This window comes from Oncorhynchus kisutch, linkage group LG14 (assembly GCF_002021735.2).
Source record: "Oncorhynchus kisutch isolate 150728-3 linkage group LG14, Okis_V2, whole genome shotgun sequence".
NCBI classification, from domain to species: Eukaryota; Metazoa; Chordata; class Actinopteri; order Salmoniformes; family Salmonidae; genus Oncorhynchus; species Oncorhynchus kisutch.
Genome location: NC_034187.2, coordinates 36,039,039 through 36,046,538, shown reverse-complemented (window position 1 = coordinate 36,046,538; position 7,500 = coordinate 36,039,039).

Below are 7,500 nucleotides of genomic sequence, written 5' to 3'. Positions count from 1 at the left end.
TGTCTCTGCCCTCCACTCTCCACCTGCTCGGCTGCTCTCTCTCTCCGTGCGTGCAGACCGAGCCCTGCCTCTCTGCCATTGGCCGCCCGTCCACCAATGAGCAGCCCGGATGGGCCAGAGGGACTACATATGCAAAGCCTTGCTACATATTAATGAGCTCCAATCGTGGCTTTAAGTCCTTGATTAGAAGAGTGCTGGAGCTTTTGGTCCCAACTAGCTGGCTGCTGTGCCTATAGGCTTGTCACACGGAGGACCACTGTGCCTGATTGCAGTGCTCTGACAGGAACAGAGAGAGAGAGAGAGAGAGAGAGAGGAGGAGAGAGAGAGAGATCGGAGCGAGAGAGAAGAGAGAGAGAGGAGGACAGGAGAGGAGGAGGAGAGCAGAAAAAAACTTTGATTTATAGAGGAGGCTTTCTCACATTATGGTGGCAGTGTGCAGATGGATTCCATAGAGCTTTCCCTTCCTGAGTATTTCTCCCTACACTCTGAACAAGAGTAGGTAAATTTGACCTTTTTACTACTTCTTTCCTTACCTCTTGTCATTGTGAATGCCTTTGACTGTGTGTGTGCCTGTGTGTGCCTGTGTGTGCCGTGCTCGCGTTTGTCAGAGTAGGAGTGTGTGTGTGTTATTTCGTGTGATACTGCGGAGGTGGCCGGGTAGAATGTCAAGGTTGCTTTCCACTGTCAGGTAGTGTGTGAAAATGTGTCTGTTTGACTGTGTGTAACAGTGTAACAGTATGCGTCTGTCTACTGGTGCTGGGCTGCGGTACAGACAGGAGCTCTCACTCAGCGTGAGGAATTGAATTTCTGCCGCTCCACCTGAGTAGGACACACACACTCTCTCGCTCACACACACACACACACACACACACACACACTCTGGCATGTCTATCCCAGCACAGAGAGCCGTACTACTTGATGATCCACTGTATAATAGAGCGTGTGTGCGTGGTATGGGATGTTTAAGTCTTAGTTTATTAGGTGGGGTCAGTGTGTTCAGAGTGTGTGAGGGCTGTCCGTCAGCCAGCCGACAGAGTGAGAGGGGGCGCAGGGGGGCGGCCAGGAGGGAGAGGGAACGGACAGAAGCGGCAGGGGGAGGAGGAGGAGGAGAAAGCGCTCTTAAATGCCAGGAGAGCTTGGATTTCAGACGGCCAGCACAGCATGTGGCCCTGCCGTGGCATCGGAGACAACAGTGCGCTGCGTCGCTCCGCACGGACACACCGTGCACACACACACACACACACGCTGCTCCTTTAGCTAGCGCTTTGCTCTTTTTGGCTTGTGTTAAGGACAGCGTTAAAAATGCAGATTAACTGGCTGGTGGAGCAGCCAGGCGGAGGATCGTGTGTGTCGAGTGTTTTATGTAAATACAGAATCAGGGATCGGGAGCATCACTCCCATATACCTCTCTGTCTACAGACACACAACCCAGAGAACAGTGACGATCGCCAGAAGACTATAAAATAAGTGTTTTAGTTAAGCTGTCTAGTCAATTACATTTCACAAATAAATTTGAGGAGAGTTCCAGGTGACAGAATTACCTAAAGTGTGGCGTGTAAATTAAAGGGGAGTCCTAGTTTTGGAGAGAAAAAAATATTCCCCAAATCGCACGCTCCTCTCTCTGTTTGTTAATACTTGGCCTTAAGCAAAGTGAGTAGAATGAAGAGAGAACAATAGAGCAATAGATAGGCTGAAGAGAAGAGAGGAGAGCTGGACAAGTTGACTTTGTTTGAGTGTTTCTAAAGGAAACCATGGCACTCTTGACCCCCTGCCCTGGACTGTGTCTGAACGCTGATAACGCTTCTAAAGTGGAGCCTCGCTTTCCAGCCTTCTTACAGACTATATACACACACACACGCGCACACACACACACACACACACACACACAGACAGACCGGAGGTTAATATAGAGAGAAAGAATGGCTAGATTGGTAATCTACATAGGAGAGAAATGAAAGGTCATGTTAATGCGAAGGTACACAACCCAACCACTCTACCTGCATGCCTACCGACTTTCTGTACGTGTGTGTTTGTGGGGTCGTGTTTGAACAGTGTGTGTGTTATAAGGTGGATACGGGTGGGTGTAGAACCCTAGCTTTGGAATATACGTATTCCGTATATATATATTCTCGTCTTCGGAAACCTTGTGTAAAATGACCCAATTATTTATTTCTAAATGACGTATTTATGGATTTATTATATTTGAGAATTGTATTTGAGAGTATAGTGTATTTGAGCATTTTGCAAGGAGTGTGTGAATTGCAGTGGTGTGACTGAGATATAGCTAGAGGAGCTTCGAAAGGGCGAAGGACGTGTAGTATGAAGGAGACCAGACGATTCAGGAGACAGTCTTTTCTCCTGTCTACAGCGATGGGCTTTAGCCTGGGTTTTCCCCCCTGTCTCAGTGTCATTAGTGATCCGGGGTTAGAGTCGCTTCACATAGAGAAACACACCGTCCGAATCCCTCTCTTGGTCCCAGCTGTACCCAGGCTTTACTCATAGTCATTACTCACCTCTCTCACCGCTCGCTCCCCGCTCACCTCCTACGTCGACATTGACGAGTGGGATACTAATTGATATATTATGGATAATGATAATAATAATAACAACAAGTGCCATTTTGACGATTATCATAATTATATTCGCTTCATGCCTGAACATACATTTCATTTGCATGTCATTAAGGGTTTTCCCCTCTTAGTTAGTTTGAATTGATTTAATGTGTTTGTTGTTGTTGTTTATTCCTAGAGGTCACGGGGATGTTGAAGGTAGATTGTCGTGCCGGGCTTTTTGATTGAAAGAATAGGGGAATGATTTAATAAAAGACTTGGGCCGATTCCTGAACCTGCGAAGGTTGTATTTTCACGGCTTGTGTGTTTTGCAGAACACTTCGGATATATCGTTAGATTTATCGCTGTGTATCTATTTCCCAGATAAATGATTGAATTTAAAAAAATTGCACATTGAAATGTTATACATTTGTTTTTGCATCGGATGTATGTGGTATCTTATGCATGTACTCGGTGCGCTATATAAAGGATATGATTTTCAATGTTTGGAATGTGACTCGTTTAAAAAAAACGTGGTGTTAATTTTAAGTATGTCTTTTCAATGTTTGGAATGAGACTGATGTGTTAAGCCACATTCGGGCTAGAGAATGCAACATTTCCAAAAAGACACAGAACCGACAATGCGCCCGGTTCTTTTGTGTGTGTGTGTGCCACATTGCTTGGTTGTTCTGCCGTTAGGACAGTCATATCAGATGTGATGATTATTTTCCAATTTTATATTTAGGACATTTGAAATAATATACATTCTAAGCACTTGCCAAATTGTATTTTGTTGGAGCTCCTTTCCTGATTTTGCGTTTTCCAGCACGAATGTGATGGATTTAACATATGTGGATTTTTTTACAACAGTAACAATTGAACCAAACTGAATATGCCTGTTTAGATTTTAGGGGGATTGGACTGGATTATACCGTCTATGCCCGTAATTAAATTGAAAACACAAGATTAATATTTGCATTTACAGTTTAAAATAAATTCTCACTTTAGCTTTACAATTATAATAAAGTCTTCCACTAGAACATTAGAGTCCCTCCACTATAATAATAGGTCTATCATTTTTGAATGAATGGTTTCTAATGGAGAACTCTGTCCGTGCCTCAGAGACAGCCTCCTCCTTCTATAGATCCCACCACATTCTGATATAACCAGCCAGCCTGAATAAAAGTTGAGGATTTGATTTGTTCTTCTTCTCCTGTCCGTCTCTCGTTCTGTTGTTCTCTGTGTAGAGGAGATGGAAGCACTGGAGGAAGGGATCAGGGGAATCGTAAATTCAATTCCTTTTAATCTCCTTATAAAATCATTTACTTAAATCATCTGTCAAATCATGTCAATATGTCCCCTACTGAGTGTGTGTGTGTGCGTGTGTGTGCATCTATTTGTGAATTTGTGCTGCGGTGATTGTGTATATATATGTGTGTGTGTGTGTGTGTGTGTGTGTGTGTGTGCTCATATAATTCTGTGTGTCTGTGGCTTATCCCCCTGCCTGATCAGGATGGTGTGTAAAGGTGTCATAGGGTGTGTTTTTTACGCATATGTGTTACCCCGTGGCCCCTGTCCCATGTCTCCACAAACACACACACGGTGGCGGTGGCGGCCCCTGTTGTGCAGGGTGTGAGACATTCCGAGGGTAATTAACTGTGGTTTAAAGAGAGAGCCTCCTGAGCAGACCCGTTCACCCCTCAGAGACGGAGAGCAATACGTGTGTCTGTGGACGTGCACACACACACACAATTTAAAATTACATTTCACACACGTTGACACACACACACACACACACTCAGCTACTAATGTGAGGTGAAAGCCAAGGATAAAAGAGGAGGCCTTGATGATGTGATTGTAAATTTATCGGATTTAGGTTCAATCCATCAGGGTGTGTGACTGGGGTGTGTGTGTGTGTGTGTCAACAAGATCTCACGGTTTGACCAATTTGACTTCAGATGCTGATTGTCTGTCCACCTTTCTCCGAACTTTAAATTTCAAAGTCGCTCCAATTGTCAAATTTGGAGGTGTTTTGGACACCCTGGGTTGCTCCGCTGCTGTCTCCGAATTCTGTGCCAGAGTTCACGCCCCACCTCCACCCCCGTCCACAACACCCTAGCAAAACCCAAGCATACTTGATGCTAATATTGCTCACCGTTGCCCCTAGTGGCTGGATTCGAAGGCATCTCCCGACGTCATGGATGGACGTCGTATTTCGAAGGTGGATGTTGAGCGACCTGGCTGGTTTCCTCATAAAAGCGCTGGCTGAAATAGCCTTCTGACGTACAACGCCAGCTGAGACACACAAACGGCCGCGCCATTCCAGAGGTACGCGTCGCAATTAGCAATTACACCCCATGTCGCTGTCGCTACGGAGGCTGAACCCTTCCCACCTTTCAATTCAATTCCCCTCCACTACACTCACCCCCCCCCCCACTCCCTCTCTCTCTGTCTTTCTCTCTCTCTCTCTCTGTCTTTCTCTCTCTCTCCGTCCCTCCGTCCCTCCGCTCCTCTCGCCCCCCCCCTCTCCCTCTCTCTCTGTCTTTCTCTCTCTTTCTCTCTCTCTGTCCCTCCGCTCCTCTCGCCCCCGCCCCCCTCTCCCTCTCTCTCTGTCTTTCTCTCTCTTTCTCTCTCTCTGTCCCTCCGCTCCTCTCGCCCCCGCCCCCCTCTCCCTCTCTCTCTCCATCCCTCCGCTCCTCTCGCCCCCTCTTGCGGATTCCCCTCCTCCGTCATTCAAGTATCCCGTCGCTCCCTCTCTCTTTTTATACATCTTTGTCTAGAAAAAGAGAGAGAGTGTGAATTGACAGGGGATCGTTTATCATGTCATCTCCGTGATTCGTGTAGTTTTTTTCAGCACTAGGGAAAGTGGTCTTTCACCATATCATACCTCTATGGCCAAAGTAATGCTGCCATAATCACACAGATTGCAGAAGCCAAATACATTGTTATTCGTGTTTTGTCCTTCCTGTGTGGTTGGAGTAAAGGTGGTGGTTTGATGCAAATTCAGGCCACTGTAAACTATTTAGTAGGTCTGTCTAAGCGCAGGCCTGTGTGTGTGTGTGTGTGTGTGTGAGAGAGAGAGAGAGAGAACCAAGAGGGAGAGAGTTAAGTGCTAGGTCTGTTTTGCTTATCAAATAGGGCGGCCTGCTGCTGGTTTGCACTGCCAGGTCACCCGTATTCAACGTCCGTTTTTGTCTCAGGAAACTGACCACTAGGGGCAAACCGTGAGCGCTGTTACCTGCCTCTGATTCCAAAGCGATGCATGTTCGAATCCAGCGACAGAAAGCAGTTTTTTATATTTTGGTTTTAAGGCACAAACGTTAACTTATCTATTTGGAGTTCATGCCTAACCTTAAGAATTTAAAGTTCAATCATAATTAATGCCTTAAATCAAACTTAACACTTCGAAATTTGACGTTTGGAACAACTTCAAAATTGGACATTTGAGAAACATGGAGGAACGTGAGAGCTTTTTAGGTTGGCATGTGGCTGAGAGACAGAGACTCTTTGGTCGGTGAGATGCAGTGTGTGTGGGAAGCAGGGTGTGGGAAGCAGGGTGTGGAAGCAGGGTGTGTGGGAAGCAGGGTGTGGGAAGCAGGGTGTGGGAAGCAGGGTGTGTGGGAAGCAGGGTGTGGGAAGCAGTGTGTGTGAAGCAGGGTGTGGGAAGCAGGGTGTGGGAAGCAGTGTGTGGGAAGCAGGGGTGTGGGAAGCAGGGTGTGTGGGAAGCAGGGTGTGGGAAGCAGTGTGTGGGAAGCAGGGTGTGGGAAGCAGGGTGTGTGGGAAGCAGGGTGTGGGAAGCAGTGGGTGTGTGGGAAGCAGGGTGTGGGAAGCAGGGTGTGTGGGAAGTGATCATGGTTTCCAGTGCTCTCACTTCTAATGGGAGGAGACACAGGTGACCGGGACACAATAAAATGCAGATTTAAACTGAAGAGAACCTGCGTGTCTGAGTTCACAAGGTGTCTCTCTCTCCCTTTCTCTCTTTTCCACCTAATTTCCCTCTCTCTCTCTCACAGGGACCGTGTTTGAACGCATGTTTGAGTGTGTTCTACTCTCCTGTACATGCCGTGGAATGACTCAATTGTCATTATCCTGCAGCAGGGGGAGAGAGAGAGGGAGAGATGGAGAAAGAGAGAGAGAAATGGAGAGAGAGCGGGAGAGTGTGAAATGAATAGCCACGCAGAACCCTGTCTGACAGTGAAATATTCCTCCCCTCATCCTCCCATCATGCTTCATGTGTATCTGATGGGGGAGAGAATGACACCACCCCATCTCTCTTTCTTTCTTTCTTTCTTTCTTTCTTTCTTTCTTTCTTTCTTCTTTCTTTCTTTCTTTCTATCTTTCTTTCTTTCTTTCTTTCTTTCTCTCTCTCTCTCTCTCTCTCTCTCTCTCTCTGTCTCTCTCTCGTGCTCTCGCCCTCTCTCGCGCTCTCTCTCTTGCTCTCCCTCTCTCTCTCTCTACCTCCATCTCTCTCTCTCCCCCTCCATCTCTCTCTCACTCTCTCCACCTGGCATTGTCCCCCCCTATCCCCTGTCTCTCCCTCTTTCTCTACCTCCATCTCACTCTACTTTAGTGTTGCGTTCAGTTGAAACTATAGGAACCCTGTTTGGAGAAATGATTTGAACGAGAGTATTGTAGTGAGCAAGAGATGTAGGAAAAGGGTTTCATTTTTTTTTTTTTTTTTAAGTCAATATTTATTTATTGAGTCCGTACATTTTCATTTCCGATCAATTATATAGTTAATTTAATGTAAATTAAATGTATATTAAATGTATTAGATATTTTCCCTGGTGGGTCATACACAGGATTTAAATGCTATTGTGTGTCGCTGTTGTTTTATTGAGCTTAATTTGGATTTTTGCATTTCTAATTTTAAAGGAGCAATCTGTATGAACAGACAGACAGACTGACTAACCAAAACACAGCCGTAAAACAAACAAACAGACATGTGTTT